Below are 18239 nucleotides of genomic sequence, written 5' to 3'. Positions count from 1 at the left end.
ACCAATGCTCACCAAGAGTAACAGGCAAGCTACTCCAGATTGACCTACCCCTTCCTACATGAAAAAAAGCAGCAAAGCCTCATGTCTTTTTACTGATTGGTATCGGCCTCTTTCAGAGGAGACTGTTCTGTCAGCAAAGGCCAAGATTTCCAAAGGCAGCACCCTGGGCATTCGCAGGTCATTCCCAAGCTGCCACCTCACCATGCAACAACATCCTTAAATCTGCCAGCATCACCACTCATGCAATTGTTCCCAGTGATCTGGAATGATTTAAGTATTCTTAAGCTGCAAGTCCTTTCTTAAGTGAGTATTTTGACTTGACAGGGTCAAAGTGGTTATACATGTGCAGTAATAACAGCAGATCTAAGGGAATGGTAAGCCTCCAGCAAAAGAAGAGGTGAAAAATAGCTGTGCAATGGCCCCTTCATCTATACTGCAGTCAGAGGAGAACATTGCATTAACCACAGCCTAACCTCAGACATCATAAACATCTCAGGGGAAAGAAACCCCTTCTTTGAGAGTTTGACAGCCTTCTTGCAGGGAGAGCTGGTGCTGAGTGCTTGCCTTTTGCTGATAACAAGAATCCTGTTGAACGTGCACAGGTCCATGGAGCTGCTTCGCAGAAGCAGGAGGAGGGACCAACACAGACCTGACATGGCTTCAAGTTCAATTATCACTTCAACAATGTTTTATATGGAAATCCATGATCTCAGTCCCAAAAAGAATTAAGGCTCTGCAAATGCTATGCACAAAAGAATTTCCATCTGCACAGAACCAGAGTGGAGCACAGGAGAGTCGCAGAAGAATTCTTCCTCATCCTCCCTCTTGCACTGATTTCCAGACAATCACCCAGGCCGTTCTTTTTAAATTTTATACTGAAGTCTTGCTATGGCTTCCAGTGATTTCACTTGCTGTGAACTCTTCCACCGACTTCAGTGGAAAGAGGGCTGTATCCTGAAGATTCTCCAGAAAACTGAAACAAGAGCTTTAGTAAAATAATTCAAGGAAGCATACTCCCTACTACACCTAATTACACTTGACTTTATTCTTAAGCTATGGTGACCCACAGCCATTCTCAATTACACACACTGGAAACATCAAAGAAACCTGGTGAGACAATTTGAGATAGTTGAGACAGCTTACCAAGAAAACAAAAAACCCCAAAAAACACTACAGCAGATAAAACAGTATCTAGTTTATTACATATAGAAAGAGATTTCCAGAATTTACAAACACCCACATTTTCATTCCAGGGAAAGAGTCAATTTGAAAAGTTCACCCTTTTTTTGTTTTCAATTTGTTTTGTGGTTTTCTGTTGGTTGTTTTTTTTTTTCTTTACAATATATACAATGGAAGACTTTGATTTCTTTTTTCTGATTTTTTTGTCAGTTCCTGTGCAATTGATGAATTCAAGTTGACACTTGTAAATACCATGTACAGTAATGTTTGTCTTCATTGTAGTTAATACAGACTATTATTTTACAAGGAGTACAAAATTATTTTTCTTTTGGAAAGAACTCAACATCAGGGTTATCTTACAACTGATAGTATCAGTAAATATGACTGTACAATCAAGGCCCAGGGACCAATGACTCATATTATATTATTTTCTGAATTACAATCTTAAAACAAGAATAGTACCCTACTCTATTCTTAGAAGCCTTGTTTTAAGCAGGTTTCCCACTCTGTTTACAACAGAATATAGTATACCTCAGTTCCACATCAAAAAAGATGTGCTGTAGGAAAAGTTACATTTTAATTAAAAAAGTACATGTATAAATCAAAACCTATGTTAAATATTTAATACTCTTCAACCAACATTAAGTTTTGTATGTAATAATTTACAATGATGATTTGTCATACAGGTTTTCAGCAGCAAATGAAGTTGTGTAAATGTGCTAGTAAAATACCCATTCTCACCATGACATAGTGGTGGGCACATCAGTTCATCGTGGCCAGCTAAGTCCTTATGGTAGAGGATGAAGTAAGAGAGACTAATTGTCCAGGTGTCACAGTGCTTCTGCTTGGCACAACACAGGATGTGCAGCTCAGTCAACTAACTCCTGAGGTTTGTGTAAAGTAAACAAACTGAACTGGATGCATCGTACCCATTTACAGAGGAAGAGGAGGAGGAAGAGGAGGTGAGGTCCTAGTTGTGATAGCATGAAACATTTATAGTCTTGATACCCATGAGTTAAAAGAAGGATTTGCTGAGGTTGTATAGGTCATCATTCTGAAATTGAAAGAGAAAGAAAATTAGCATCACGGGCACTTTAAAAGCTTTTCTGTAATTATTTCCCCCCACCACCTTTTTTTTTTTCCTTCTTTAAAAGAGTTATCATCCAAACAGAAAATGTTAGCACCTTGAAAAATTATGGCATACACAGTTGAACTGTACTCAAGCATCTGAATCCCAAAAGCATTTAAAACAGATGTTGGCAATAAAAGTCAAAGCAGTCAGAAATACATTTAAAACTTGCAAGAGATTCACCTAAGCAGAAACAATTTAAATGTCCATACTGATTAACTCTGACAAGCTCCTGTGACGAGAGAAAAGCTCAAACCATTAGCCTGCTGGTGGTGTTTTCACCCACTACAAGAAAGATTCATTAGATATCAGGCCTCCTTGTAGGGCTTCCTGGCCGCCTGCAAATGCTACGGCTTGCATGAGAAGGATGACCAAGGAACAGAGCACTAGGGGTGCAGCATTACCATTCTCTATTGACGTACAAGTTACCAAAAAAATTGTATCCAGCAAATCCTGCTAAAGTCCATAAATTTAATCGACATTCTGCTTCTCTCTCTGAGAGAGTACTGGGTGCACGACAAGGTCCTGCAACCCTAATAATGCACAGCACAGGTTTACTGGGGAATGAACGTCAGAAGCTGCTTTTGAGCCTGTGCCACCACCAGTCCTCCTCATCTCTTGGCTCCAGGCTCCCTGATCTGGCACATAGTGCAACTGCCTCTGTCAACAAGTCCTCGCAACTCTGCTTTTCAGTTGACTTCACGCAGGCAGGTCACCAGTACGAGGGCTCCGATCACAGGCAACGTAGCGCGCAGTAGGGCGCTCTGGGTGCCGATATGCCTTGTGCCCTGCCGGCAACCCTGCGGCAGACGCTTCGGCCCCCAGCGGGGAGTGGCGTCCCCACTGGAGGCCGCAGGGTTGAGGCCGCGCGCCAGGACACCGCGGGGTGCCTCCCCGCTGCACCCAAGGCCCCGCCGCAGCGGCCGGCTGCACGCACGCACGCACAGCGCGTGGTCCCGCCAGCCGCCGGTGTCAGCCCCGCTGCCCGCGCAAGCGTGCGATCCCCGAGCCGCCGCTGACCGCAGCCCCGTCCTCCTCTCTTCACGCTACAGTCGCATGCAGCCATGCCCACTGGGGACTGAACAACGCACCAGTGAAATGAATACTATTTTTGTTTTAACTGGGGTTAGAGGGCTACCATCATTTACATTTCAGGAGTTTCACCCAAAATCTGATGAAGCAAGACTCAGATTTTACATAAAAGTGTGTCTATTTCTATATTCGATATTAACTACGCTCCTGAAAAGATAGGTAAACAGTGCATTTTCCTCAGTACAAATAAAGGCTTCCCATAGACACGCTGAAGTAAAAAAACTGAAAAGACCTCCTGTCCTATGTTCTTTAATTGCCCGAGAAACAGAATTTACTTTGTGTGGTCCTTCAAGTGAAAGGAAAGCCTATCCCTGCAAATGATGTGTGGTATGCTGTGAAAACTCCCTGGAGAATTATCTCACAGATCTCTTATTTACTTTCAACTTTCTTCTGCACTCACATTACGATCTACTGGAATGTTCCTACCCAAATATCTATATACAGCTTCACATAGCTTTGCAGCCTTCAACTATGTTGGACCTAAAATTAGCCAGTAATGCCACACTTTATTAATAAAGACGAGCAACAAAGGAGAAATGGCTTCATTTAAACAGAGGAGCAAAGTGTGCGTGATCTGCGTGCTGCATATCTGAGGCAGGTGTTTCACACCCAGCTCCCGTGCAGCAGGGCCAGAGGAACAGTTGGGTGCCCATCAGCAGGGCCCCACAGCCCGACCTGCCCTGCACAGACAGGGCAAGCAGAAGGAAAGCAAGTAACAGCTTTTCTATGTCACTAGACCTTATTCTGCTAAGAGATTTTAAGTACATAAATAATAATTTGCAGTATCAGGGCCAAGTATTATACCTCTTCACTAGTATTCAGGTGTATTGGTTTTGCTGGCAAGGTTTTGGTAGCGGGGGGGGTGCTACAGGGGTGGCTTCTGTAAGAAGTTGCTGGAAGTTTCCCCTGTGTTCGAGAGAGAGCCAATACCAGCCGGCTCTAAGATGGACCTGCTGCCGGCCAAGGCCGAGCCAATCAGCGATAGCGGTAACGCCTCTGTGATAACATTTTTAAGAAGGAAAAAAGTTGGGATAGGCAGATTCGGCAGCCGGAGAGAGGAGTGAGAACATGTAAGAGAAACAACTCTGCGGACACCAAGGTCAGTGAAGAAGGAGGGGGAGGAGATGCTCCAGGCGCCGGAGCAGAGATTCCCCTGCGGCCCGTGGTGAAGACCATGGTGAGGCAGGCTGTCCCCCTGCAGTCCATGGAGGTCCACGGTGGAGCAGATATCCACCTGTAGCCCGTGGAGGACCCCACGCCGGAGCAGGTGGGTTTCCCGAAGGAGGCTGTGACCCCGTGGGAACCCTGCGCTGGAGCAGGTTCCTGGCAGGACCTGCGGATCTGTGGAGAGAGGAGCCCACGGAGCAGGTTTTCTGGCAGGACTTGTGACCCCGTGGGGGACCCACGCTGGAGCAGTGTGCTCCTGAAGGACTGCACACTGTGGAAAGGACCCATGCTGGAGCAGTTCGTGAAGAACTGCAGCCCGTGGGAAGGGCCCACGTTGGAGAAGTTCGTGGAGGACTGTCTCCCGTGGGTGGGACCCCACGTTGGAGCAGGGAAGAGTGTGATGAGTCCTCCCCCTGAGGAGGATGAAGCGGCAGAAAACAACGTGTGATGAACTGACCGTAAACCCCATCCCCGTTCCCCCTGTGCCGCTGGGGGGGGTTGGTAGAGAAGCCGGGAGTGAAGTTGTGCCCGGGAAGAAGGGAGGGGTGGAGGGAAGGTGTTCTGAGATTCGGTTTTTTTTCTCATTACCCTACTCTGGTTGATTTGTAATAAAGTGAGTTAATTTCCCCAAGTTGAGTCTGTTTTGCCCCTGACGGTAAGTGATGAGTGATATCTCTCCTGTCCTTACCTCGACCCACAAGCTCTTTGTTATATTTTCTCTCCCCTGTCCAGCTGAGGAGGGGGAGTGATAGAACGGCTTTGGTGGGCACCTGGCAACCAGCCAGGGTCAACCCATCTCATCAGGCCATCTAAACTCGAATACATCATATATTGAACAAAATGGCCTGCCCAATCCAATTCAATCAATATGGCCAAGAAGTCATCGCAACCGATACTAGCAGGCATTCATTCCTGGATTCAGAAGTCAGAAGACCAAAGGAAGAAAGAGAGTAACAAGTCTATGTGAAAAACAAAACACTTCCTAGCGGAATTCACTAAGAAAACAATACTGAGGAAACCCACAGTTACAGAAACCCAGATGCTCACATATTAAAGTCCTGCACATGTGTAAAAAGCAGGCTGAAATATCCAAGAGTTTGAGATTTAGGATTAAGAGCCAGAATCATGTAAGACATGAACTGGTACAGGCTGCATTTCATACAAAATTCAGCTGCAGGTATGACAGGACACTGGGGCATGGAGCAGTTTCAAGCTTGTAATTACACCTCCAGGATCTTCAGCAGTACAACATGGAAATCTGTCTGTCAACCTTTGATAAAATATCAGTAGCTTTTGTTTTCTTTTGATCTTGTGAAGGAAAAAAAATTTAGACTCTTTAATACAGACTGAAATTATTGATGGCAATCATTTGTTTTCATATCCCCAACTCCTCTGACAAATCTCTTTCCACAAAACAAAAATTGTGTAACTGAGAATGACAACCCATGCTACTATTACAGGACAGTGGTGCCTGTTCTGTCTGAATGCACAAAGACGCCTAGAAAACAGCCATTCTGAGAACAAAACTGGTCCTCCAAGGTAACTGGAAATAGTCAACCCGTAAGGCCTTGGATCCAGGGAATTCTAGTTTGTGCATAACTTACAGCCAAAAGCCCCATCCTCAATTTTAGCGTACAAATGCTCTTTGCGGGACTTAAAAGAATATTTCTTAAATTTTTGACAAAACTATCTGAATCTCCTCTTTCCTCAGTGAATTATTACAGTATGTTTCAAGACGGAAGTACCTTATTCAGAATTGAAGTCATCGGCTGGATACCTCATTGTTTCTTATCAACAGCCATCAGCATTTCCTTAACAACATATAAAAACAGTGCAGAAGACAAGCATTTTAATAGAGAGTGCTACGACAGCAGCGAGCTGAGGTAAGGATCATTAAAACTACTGACATCACTGTTGGCAACCAGAGAAAAGGGAAAACCTGTGTTTAATCTATTTCCTACTCACCACAAGTTTCAGCTGGAGTCCCCAATAATGCAGCTTGTGGTTGAATTTATGGAAAAAATTAGTGACGCAAGAAAAATGTACTCAAACAAGCAAGCATCTTTAAAAGTTACTACAAGGTACCCTTGACAAGTAGTCTCTGCTCAACATCTGTTACAACACACACGCAGATAACACTCACGCACGTTCCAGCTGGCAATGCTTTCTTCTCAAATCTTTTAGTCCAGGCTGGATACAACACAGTTAGCTGTAGTTCCTATTACAGCTGAAGTCCCATTCTTAAATCCAGTAACTAAAAATAAGTTGATACTTCATTTTATTCCCATTATCGGGGAGCTGGAGAAGGCGAAGAGTACTTAAAATTTGAACTCCCTAAGAGCAGAATGTCTAGACAATTTAATAATATATCTTTCCTGAAGTTAACATAATTTTCATACATAAAATAGATGTGTTGTTAAAATACACTTAAAGTGTAATCCTTACTCCTTCCTTACAATCCATTCTCTTTGAAACATAACCAAGGAGGAACAAATATATCAAAAGAAATGAGAAGTGAAAACTCAAGTGATCTTCAAGCAAAAGACTTTCCAGTAGCCATTTTAAGCTTTTATTTGCTATTAAGGGCCAATAATGTGTCTTGCCCCTAAAATACCAACAGAAATGCCCTTCCAAAAGGTCATTTCATTTCAAAACAAATAAAATAATGCGGAGTTGCTGTTGAAGCTCCACGATCATTTCAGCAAATAAATGCAACTGCTTTGTCACTGATTAATATGCCAGGGCAAAATGCAGCCCCCAAACATCAGACCTGCTTAGTATACTGTGACACCTTTCCAGTGTTAGCTGGACATTTGTTTAGGAAACAACTCTACAGCTAATAGAGCCACGTCAATGAAAAGATGACTCCTGACTGAAGAAAATGCAGATTTTTCCAGACCTACGGAAGGGGGATCATTTCCCAACTCTGCCATCAACCTTGCTAAACCAAATGTATTTCTCTAAAACTGTACCTATCCCACCAGCATCTCAACTGAAACAATAAGCAACAAGGACTGGTTGAAGACTCCCTGCCAAAGTTACTAGTTATATAAAAGGTTTTAAAAGTAAATTCATTTGTTATTTACTTTAGGATCAATCACGTAGAGTATCCTATTCTGGGTAGATTAAACAGTGATTTACAGCATAATGAATACATCTACCTAGTTTAAAAAAAAAAAAAAAAGAAAAAAAAGAAAAGAAAGCTCAGGATCAAAAGCTCAAAATAAAAAAAGATAGCCATTATGAAAACACGCAGCAGACTCGTGCAGAATTTCACAAGTCAAGGTCTGCATGCAGCCTGGGCACCCTCTGTCTGGGCAGGTATAACCAAAGGTCTCTAGAAATGTGACACAACGTAAACACATTAAGTAGCCCTGAAAAACTCTTTTACAGCTCTTGTCTTGGTGACATTTGCATGAGTCATCACCTAATTATAATGAAATGGTGCACACCTACTTAAAAGCTGAATTTATCCACATGTTTTTGTGTTCACTGTACTGATGATCGTAAGTAGTGTCTGTTTACATCTTGGCATTACTAACGTGTGCACAGATACGGGAAATAGCCCATTCAGATACATTAAAAACATCCACCAAAATTTAAACTAGCTCAAATAACTTCTTTTCAAAGAGATACAAATACGGTGTAGTTTCCCCAACCTCACATGGACCGTTGAAAGAGTAAAGGAATGCAAGAAGAAACAATGGTTGCTCTAGTATGTAAATTGCAGCCTAAGTACTAACAAAAGCAGTTCAATATAGAACTAAACAAAGTAATTACAACGTTGCTATTTAACTTGACAGGCTATAATCTACATTTAATAAGCCTAGATAAGCTTTTCTTCACTGTACCCCAAAATGCCTATTTCAGTCGTAAGTGGGGAATTACTGAGGATTCGGTTTCACCAAGTCCTTTCCTATCAGGCCGAGTAACTGGATTTGATGTTTTCATCCCCTTTTTCTTCTTCGTACAGGTAATCGTTCTCTGATGGGGGAACGTAAGGACCAGTAATAGATGGTACAGTCTTTCCGCTATGAGTTCAGACAGAATTCACTCGCTTCATGTATAGCACTGAAAAATGTCATCCTCACCACAGAGGAAGATCTTCCTCTTTTCCCCAGAAAGAGGTGGTGGGAAAAAAACAAAAAACTAAGAGACTTTTAACACAAGATGATGAACAGAATCAAGTTCTTACATTTAAGAACTCATTTCCTGGGGTGTAAGTACAGTGGGAAAACACAAACTAAACCACATGCATTCTTCGGATGAGCTGCTACCCAGCAAAGAATTCATATGTTTGTTTTCAACTTCACAGTGTGTCAACCTGATTTAAACTCTCTCAAGACAAAACTGAACCCATCACTGAGGTCAGCAAGAAAGGCTGCTACCACAGACAGGAAGCCAAGGACTGTCTGCCCCAAGCATCTAGCATAGGAGAGTGACACTGCTGGAGGTCAGATTTGCCCATTTCCAGTTTCCACCTGTAAAGACGAAGAAACAAGCCAGCTCTCTGCGCTGGTATAAAAAAAGATACTCGAAAAAGGAATTCACCAAGTTTGTATGTAGAAATACATTTAAGGGATCTCCTGCTCTATTACACAAAATCAGCAGCAGTTAGGGGGCTGAACAAAACTGACTTGACCCAAGTACTGAATTTCTGATTAAATATTTCATCTTTCAATTTTGGAAAAAAAAGTTACTGAGTTCTGTTTTTCTTGAAGACTACAAGAAACAAGATATGACTAAGCCTAGAAAGAAAGAGCTTGAATTCAATAGTCTGTTTTGTAAAGAAATTCTACAACTTTTCTTGCAGTGGTACAGCTAAGGGATAAAGCAAAACAACTGTCCAACAGCTGCAAGTTACAAAACCCCAAGATGCAGCCCAAAGATTTTTGTTTGTTTGTTTTTTATTAAATGGAAAATATGGGAAGAGTATCTCTCATTAAAAAGTGCTACATTATAACTGGGATTCTCATGTTTGTTTCTTCCAATTTTGTAAGGACTGACAGTCTCCATCTTTCCCTTTCCTTTACTAGTAGTTCAGCTGAGTAATCACCGACAGGTTAGGTCCAGCTTACAGGAAAAGAAATTCCTTTGTTTTCAGGACTGAAAATAATGATGTTATTATGAAGCCAGGGAATGCAGGATCTCATGAGATCAATACTCCAAGTTCATCCCAAATCTTCTCATAATGCTTCTCTAATACTCTTGGCAGCATTGTTTGTGTTTGATATCCCTCAGATAAACCCACTACTGGCTCAGGGTCTTCTCCCCTCCCCCAAACTGCAATAATGAGAAGGGATATCAAAACCTAAATGTGTATCATCTAGTTAATAGCTTCAGCCTTCACAGGACAACATTGCTTCTGTTTTTAAGATCCAAAGAAACCTGCAAATTCAACAACCTGGGCCATTAATTATTTTGGAATTTGTACTGTTCAGTTCACTGAGTTTTCAGAGTCTAACCCTGAAGAATTTGGGGCATTCACGCTTCCCCGATGACCCAATAACCCACACTCAGTTCAATAAAGCAACGGTGAAATGTACTTGGTATGGCTGTATCCTTGAAAGAGGAAAACACTGCTCAGTATTTATCTTAATCAAACACATGGGGAATCCAGAAACACAACTTCAGTACGCAATTTGTTTCTTAAAGGAGTTTTCTTAGCACAGCCTTTTTTTTTTTTTTTTTTAAATTACATTTATGGTAGTCTGGAATTCAATAAAACTCACCAATGCTGGGAATCATTACAACTGCTCTCCCTATGGGGAAGCAGATGACCTGTGTGCCTTTAGATGCACTCACAAACCCTCAGCTTGTTAGCAATTTAAACATACACAATTAAATTTGCCCAAACTTGAGTGCACTGAAGCTGTGGTCATATTATATCAACTAAATTACATCAGCAGCGGAGCTCAGCAACACATAACACCCAGTGTAGCTACCACATAATCAGAACAGATCTAAGCTGCTAAATTTTCATTTTCATTATCCTTCTGTGAGTTTGTATTTCACGTGCCTTTCTGGCATTGTGGTCTGGTTCCCCATTCCTGCAGCCAAACGTTGCCACATTCTCCTGTGCTTTCCGGACCCAACTTTATAATGCTTATTTTCTGCCAGATTTACTTTTCTCTGACATGGTTTTTTAACATACGTAAATAGTCTCAACTACCTTGAAAGTATCTCATGATACATGCTAAATTGTGAGAGTTCCACCTTAAAGCAAGGATTCACACCATTCGGCTTAGCTGGAGCCATTTTCCTCCCAATGGACAAGTAAGGGGAAAAAGTAGAACAGACATAAGAAAAATGGCATTTAAAAGGAAGACATACAGAAGCCCTGCAGGGGCATAACCTGGCTAGCTGACCTTCCCTTTGAAATTTTGCCAGTGCAAATTAAGTAGCTAGTCTGCAGCACTTCTGGCGGCAGCACGGGAAGGAAGTTCTGCAGTGCTTTTGGATGAAACACTTCCTTAACTCCCAACAACAGTGCATTAAGTATCAAAAAAGGATAATAAGGAGGTGCTGGAAAACACATTCTGAAAAACACGCCAAGAAAACAGAGAAAGGGATAAGAACAAATGAAATGTCATGAAGTTGACAAAATTGTAAGAAGTAGTTTGGAAAGCCAAGGTAGAAGCAAAGCATTCATTATTTTGACACTGTTTGCTATGCCTTAATACAAGAACTGTACCATACAGCAGAAATAACAGTTGAAAACAAATTAGAATAATAGAATCATTTAGGCTGGAAAAGACCTTCAAGATCATCGAGTCCAACCATCATCCATGCCCACTAAACCATGTTCTGGAGTACTTTGTCTACGCGCTTTTTGAGTATCTCCAGGGACGGTGACTCAACCACTTCCCTGGGCAGCCTATTCCAATGCCTGACAACCCTCTCAGTAAAGAAATTTTTCCTAATATCTAACCTAAACCTCCCCTGGCACAACTTGAGGCCATTTCCTCTCGTCCCGTCTCCAGCCACCTGACAGAAGAGACCAGCACCCACCTCACTACAACCTCCTTTCAGGTAGTTGTAGAGAGCGATAAGGTCTCCCCTCAGCCTCCTCTTTGCCAGACTAAACAGCCCAAGCTCCCTCAGCTGCTCCTCATAAGACTTGTGCTCCAGGCCCCTCACCAGCTTTGCTGCCCTTCTCTGGACACACTCCAGCACCTCCATGTCTTTCCTGTAGTGAGGGGCCCAAAACTGAACACAGTACCCGAGGCACGGCCTCACCAGTGCCAACGTAGTGCTTTAATAAAGTAAAAGGAGAAGGCCTTTGGTAAAAGGCAAAAAGCAACAGTAAAGTTTGTTACAACTTGAAGCTGGACTAGAAAACAATTATTTAACCACAGACAGCTTTTCACCAAGATACCATCATCAGTCTGACATCAAATGAGTTACATTAACTGCTTCGACCCATTGTTTTCTCCTTTGTAGACCAAGACAATAACAAATCTTACAAGTCTACGACATCTGACATAAATTTGTTTCAGTAAGAATGTATTTTCATGTACATCCACATACATTCACAATTTATTTCTAGTTTCTAGTAATTTGCACCCATTTGACCTGACCTCTCTGCCATAAATTGCAAACTTTAGCTGGAGTCATATGGCATTTTCCTCTTCCCAGCACTTCAAATCTGATGTTCAAAATCGTTTGACACTTAAGCTGACAACTGAAATCCAAAGCATCAGCCGTGGTCAAAAGCTCTTCAACAATGAAGTGCTGTGGTTGGGGTATGCAACCCGGAGGAACATGGACAAGCACACAACTGGATGCAGAAAGACATGAAATCTAATTCTGCTTCTTGGTTTGATTTGCTATTACTCAAGTTACTTCGTCTTGGTCTCATGCAAAACAGGTAAAACATCTGCCCCATCTATTTTCTACATGAAATTTTCTTGTGAGGAGGAGGAAGTCATGATGTCTCAAACACACACAATCACTATAACATCTAGGGAATTAGGTTTGAGCCTTAATCTTCCCGCATCTCAGTGTCTTGACTGTGAGATGAGAACTGCTACCTGACAGAAGAGTTCAGACTGTGCCCAGGGCCAAACAGCAGGGTGATAAGTGTCTGGACAGTGCCCACATGACGACAGATGCAGGGCAGCATCTGGACAAGGTGCTATCAGTAAAATATCAGGCCAGCCATAGTGACAATAAAATAGTAAATATAGGGTGATGAAAGAGCACAAAGGAAATGTAATACTGATTCAAAACAATGGAGCTATCTCAAGTTTTAAGTATATGGACAGAGGAAGCAGCACCTGGCAGGCTCTCCAGGAGGGGGGAGCGCTACTTGGATACAGCTGTGAATAAAATCCAAATTATAAAGACCAATCAGACAAACCAAGTCTTTTACTGCTGTTTCTTTAGTTTCATTCAGTGAAATCCTAAAAGCCTGAATGACAGCCAATATTATATTTTTAAAGTTACTAGCAGCTTAAATGGACTAATCTTCACTTGTTCAGTTGCCATGATTTCAAATGGGAAACAAATCAACAGTCACGTTAATTATCCGATATAATTTTAACACCAATCTAGCATTATGAAACTGTATAATTACACACGCAAAAGTCAAAGTAGGTAAAAGTTTTTCTCATCTCAGAATTTGCAGTCAGACATTTTAATTCAGTAATACTTAAATTCTTTCAAAAAAACATGCCAAGTGGAAATTTTTCCCATTTAATGAAAATTGTTCACAACAGCATCAGTAAGAATCTCACTAGATGATAGATACTGTATTATTGTGACACATAAATCTTCCATCAGTTGTCGAACCTAGTATTAAGGATAACTCTTTAAAAGCTATTAGTGTAAGTCAATTGAAAATTAAAAGCATATAGCAGTACAGATTAAAGGCTTAGCATGCACACCAAAGGATCTGTACATGATGTCACATCTCATTAAGATGTCTGGGTTAATCAATGATTGAAAACATCCACAAAACATTAACCTTGGCAAAATATATAAAAATTCAGCCTTATTACACTGTATGACCGCACTATATAATCTCATAAAATGAAAAGTTCTCCATGTTCTTATAACCTACGACGTGAACTTGTACCATTGGCCACCCAGTCATCTTAACCAGGAGAGAAATTTTTTAACTATCTTGGACTTCTGATACTCTCAGTGATTACAAAAGTAATTGATGCTACATTTAAACCTCTCCCCCAAATAAATTAATCATCCTTTAATATCAACTTCATTCAAAAAGTTACTCAAAACACACACAGAACAAGGTCTCTTCCTGAAACACAAAGTTTAATATTATACTAGTTAAGCATCAATAACAGTTTTAGAAGTGGTTTGACAAAATAGTATCTGACAAGTAGTTATTGAAACTGCTAGTCTTACTGACTATAGTACTGTTTAAATTAGTGTTGATGATGGACCATAGTTTCCTTGATGTCCAAAACTAGGCATACTTTTGGCATCTAGCAGTTCAAAAACTAAAATGTGCTAGAAGGAGAAGGAAGCAGGATTAGGTAAAAGGACAAACTTTGGCATACAGAAGTAAAGGTCCTCAAGGCAAATTACCGTCAGATATTACCTTGTGCTTCCTTTCACCACCAAGTCTTCTAACAACTGTGTATCCCACTACTGAAGTCTATGTTACAGTTCAGCCATACCACAGAAAAGCCATTGACTAAAATACCCTGAAAATAACTATTCTAGGCACATAAATATTTTCTTTTCCTTCAGAGCAACTGCTCAGTGGATTGCCCAAGTTGCAGCTAAACATAAGTCGGTTCAGGGGCAAAGACATTCATCTGCTGCAAAGCAGAAATACAGTCAGCACAAAACCCAAAGACAATGAAGTGACGGGAGAGGAAAGGAGGGTATGGACAGCACAAGTAATCAGTCACCAAGACGACAAAATACGTCGTGCCATAATCACGAAACCTTAGCTTGCACTGGTTTCTTTGGTCCGGTTTCCTGAAGAAACGGAGCTGATGTAATTGGTAGAATAGAGAGCAGACCTTATAAACAGGATGTAAAATTCAGTTTAACTTTGCAAAGACATAAAGTTTCAGATACACTAAGCTACTTGTATTGGCTTTGTGTGGCAAGGTTTTGGTAGCAGGGGGGGTGCTACAGGGGTGGCTTCTGTGAGAAGCTGCTGGAAGCTTCCCCTACGTCTGACAGAGCGAATGCCAGCTGGCTCCAAAACAGACCCACCGCTGGCCAAGACCAAGCCCATCAGCGATGGTGGTAGCGCGCGCCTCTGGGATAACAGATTTAAGCAGGGGAAAAAAAAAAAAGTTGCAGCAGGCACAGAAACTGCAGCTGGAGAGAGGAGTGTGAACGTGCGAGAGAAACAGCCCTGCAGACCCCCAGGTCAGTGAAGAAGGAGGGGGAGGAGATGCTCCAGGCACCCGAGCAGAGATTCCCTTGCAGCCCGTGGGGAAGACCATGGTGAGGCAGGCTGTCCCCCTGCAGCCCAGGGAGGTCCACGGTGGAGCAGATATCCACCTGCAGCCCGGGGAGGACCCCACGCCGGAGCAGGGGGATGCCCAAAGGAGGGTGTGACCCCGTGGGAAGCCCACGCTGGAGCGGGCTCCTGGCAGGACCTGCGGCCCCATGGAGAGAGGAGCCCACGCTGGAGCAGGTTTTCTGGCAGGACTTGTGACCCCATGGGGGACCCACGCTGGAGCAGTGTGCTCCTGAAGCACTGCATGCCATGGAAGGGACCCACGCTGGAGAAGTTCGTGAAGGACTGCAGCCCATGGGAGGGACGCCACGCTGGAGCAGGGGAAGAGTGTGATGAGTCCTGCCCCTGAGGAGGATGAAGTGGCAGAGACAACGTGTGATGAACTGGCCGTTAACCCCATTGCCCATCCCCCTGCACCGCTCGGGGGGTAGATAAGAGAATCCAGGAGTGAAGTTGTGCCCGGGAAGAAGGGAGGGGTGGAGGGAAGGTGTTCTGAGATTTGGTTTTATTTCTCATTACCCTACTCTGGTTGATTGGTAATAAATTGAGTTAATTTCCCCCAAGCTGAGTCTGTTTTGCCCATGATTGGTAATTGGTGAGTGATCTCTCCTGTCCTTATGTCGACCCCCGAGGCCTTTGTTACATTTTCTCTCCCGTGTCCGGCTGAGGAGGGGGGGAGCGGTAGAGTGGCTTTGGTGGGCACTGGCCTCCAGCCAGGGTCAGCCTACCACACTGCTGTACGTTTTGTAAAAATCTATGGCTGAGTAAAGGATTCCTTTTCTGAGGCACAGTTTTAACCTGTGTGTGCTGCAGAGAGCAGGCTGGTCAGCACCCACCATCAGACCCCGCTCCCTTCTCTTCAACAGACCCAGCACTGTCTGGCAGATACTGCAGAGGAAAAGCGGCAGAGGGTGTACTGCAGGCACAAAAGGGCCAGTTAATATTTCTAAGACAAATCTATAGGAAACAGAGCTTCATTAGTTCCACTGCTCACAGATCATCTGTGTAAGCAGTTTTGCTTGCAGCAGTGTTTTGTTAGTACTATTACTGTTATGTTATGCAAAGAATGCATTAAATTCTTAAATATTACATGAGATTTAATGGATTGTGTATCACATGTAGAAGGTCAAACAAGGAGGGTGATGTTCCATTCAGCCTTATAACTTAAAAACCAGAAGTCTGCATTATACTTCAAGGAGCAAGTGCAGATCAACATATTCCTGAGATGGGAGAAGGCAGCTTGAAAAGCAGAGGGAAATAATAAAATAAGTAAATAAATAAATAAAATCACCAGTTGTGACAAGCCACAGTGCAATTTTCAAGAAAGTTCTTGTCACTCTGATCTGTGTTATAAAGGTAACCCAAACCACAATAAGACTGCAACCAAGCAGCTATGCCATTGATGACACCTAATACTAAGTTACTTCCAAAGCCAATGCTCCATAGTAAGGAAGTTTTACAGCACAGTCCCTTTTAAAACCTTTTCTGCTTTCGGAAACTATCTATATGAAATTCTCCCTGCATCCTTATCCAACAGGATATCGCATTTGTTTTTTAAGTTCTTCTATATGTTTGGAAACTCCCTGCAGCTCCAGTGGTAGGGACTCCTGAGTGTCCTTGCTACAGTAAGAACAACATATTAAGAATGGCAGAAAGTATCTTGACTTCTGCTTTCCATCCATATCTTCATGCCAGATCCAAAAAACACTCTAAGTATGATTTTAGGTCCAGTTCTCTTAAATGAAGGCTTTAATTAAGATAAAGCTAGTATTTTTGTTATAAAACTTCCATTTTCATGGCCTTTTGGGAAAAAAAAACCCACCACACACAGCATGGCAACCAAAGAGATCTCAGTCTACGTTATTTTGTCCATCTGTTTTCCAATAACAGCAGATTTTTCATATTATTAAGAAGGTTTTTTGAAGGTACATTTCATCATTTTACATCACGTAAGGAACAAAAGAAAACAACTTTGCAACTATGTTGTCATATTGAAAATATAAGTATATTGCAGTTTAGAATTTTATCAGAAGGTATATTGCTTATCACACTTTTCTGCAACATGAGTTTTCTACTTATCACATGCATTGTACAAAATGTAAGAGTACAACACCACTGCCTATGAGTTTGCATATATGCAAAAAGGAGCTAAAGTAGGCTATAGTAGCATGAAAAAAAAGTTCAACTGCATTACTGGAAAACCCCAAAACCTCAAAAACCAGGACAGCTCCCTGCCTCAGTAAAAAACCAAAACCAAACAAACACCCAAGGCGAAACCTCCATATTGTCAGACACAACTTATGATTCCCAGTTCAAATTCCAAGGACTCTTAGAAATAAGAATCATTTTGGAAGGAGGAGAAGGGAAAAACAAAGAACACTTATTTTCTACAGATAAATACATCCTATATTGGTAATGATTGGTTTTGATTACATTTTCTCCAGTCTCAATAATTGCATATTCATCTCTGTTTAAAAACATTACTTTAAACTTTTCAAACTTAACTTCATTGCTCATTACCAACTATGCATAATGCTCAATGCAATGTTTAATTTTAATTAAGAATCATGACAATGAAAAGTCAGAGTTTCTGCAGTGTCTGTAGGCATCTTGTTCCACAGAGACAATATGATGAAATACAAACACACACTTTCTATAACTCAGAGTCCTGGTATTTCAGCAAGGTAAAACAACCTTTCAAACTTTCCTTTTTGTCTGTGATTCTCTTCTAGCTGAAAGTCCTAGTTGCTAGGAAAAGATGCATCAGGGTCTGTGGAAGCACACACAGTGGGAGACACAGCTTTTAGATATAATAACTGAAAGGCGTAACAAGTTCTATTGTAAATGCAACTTGGCATTTTTCAGTTACTTATTGACATAACAAAGCATGGCTTTCAAACAGTTACACCACCTGAAATGTAGTGATTACTTCCTTCCAAACTTCAAGGTCACTTCAAAATCTGCAAAACATCAGAGCTGTCTAAAGTATTGGTTGGAAGGGATGAAAAAGGAACAGTGTTCTCACCTTATTGAGGATGGTTAAATTCTTTTAGATAAAGCTTTCCAATGAATTTCAGCTGGAGGGGACTGGTAACAACCATGAGAAATTTCAGCCTTAAGCACTGAAAGTTGTCAAAAAATGAGCAAGTTAGATGTTCTTCTATTTTACCATCCAAAATATAGACAATACAGACATTCACATGACTTAAGTGAAAATCTTCT

General features: G+C 41.8%; 1 protein-coding gene across 2 annotated transcripts in view; it reads right to left on the bottom strand.

Moving 5' to 3' along the window:
• Positions 1-1180: 1180 nt before the first annotated feature.
• Positions 1181-18239, bottom strand: part of IRS1 (insulin receptor substrate 1) — a 57746-nt gene continuing 40687 nt past the window's right edge. The window contains exons 2-3 of one of the 2 annotated variants that reach the window (XR_003925482.2): positions 18043-18139; positions 1181-2233 (exon numbers count right to left, since the gene is read on the bottom strand). The gene's annotated coding sequence lies outside the window, so the exon portion shown is untranslated. The remainder of the gene's footprint in view (positions 2234-18042; positions 18140-18239) is intronic. The other variant, XM_030028804.2, reaches the window with a different exon arrangement.

The sequence above is a fragment of the Aquila chrysaetos genome, chromosome 10 (assembly GCF_900496995.4).
Source record: "Aquila chrysaetos chrysaetos chromosome 10, bAquChr1.4, whole genome shotgun sequence".
Classification (NCBI taxonomy): domain Eukaryota; kingdom Metazoa; phylum Chordata; class Aves; order Accipitriformes; family Accipitridae; genus Aquila; species Aquila chrysaetos.
Note: the sequence above shows the minus strand (reverse complement) of the source record. Positions and strands in the feature narration are given on the sequence as shown.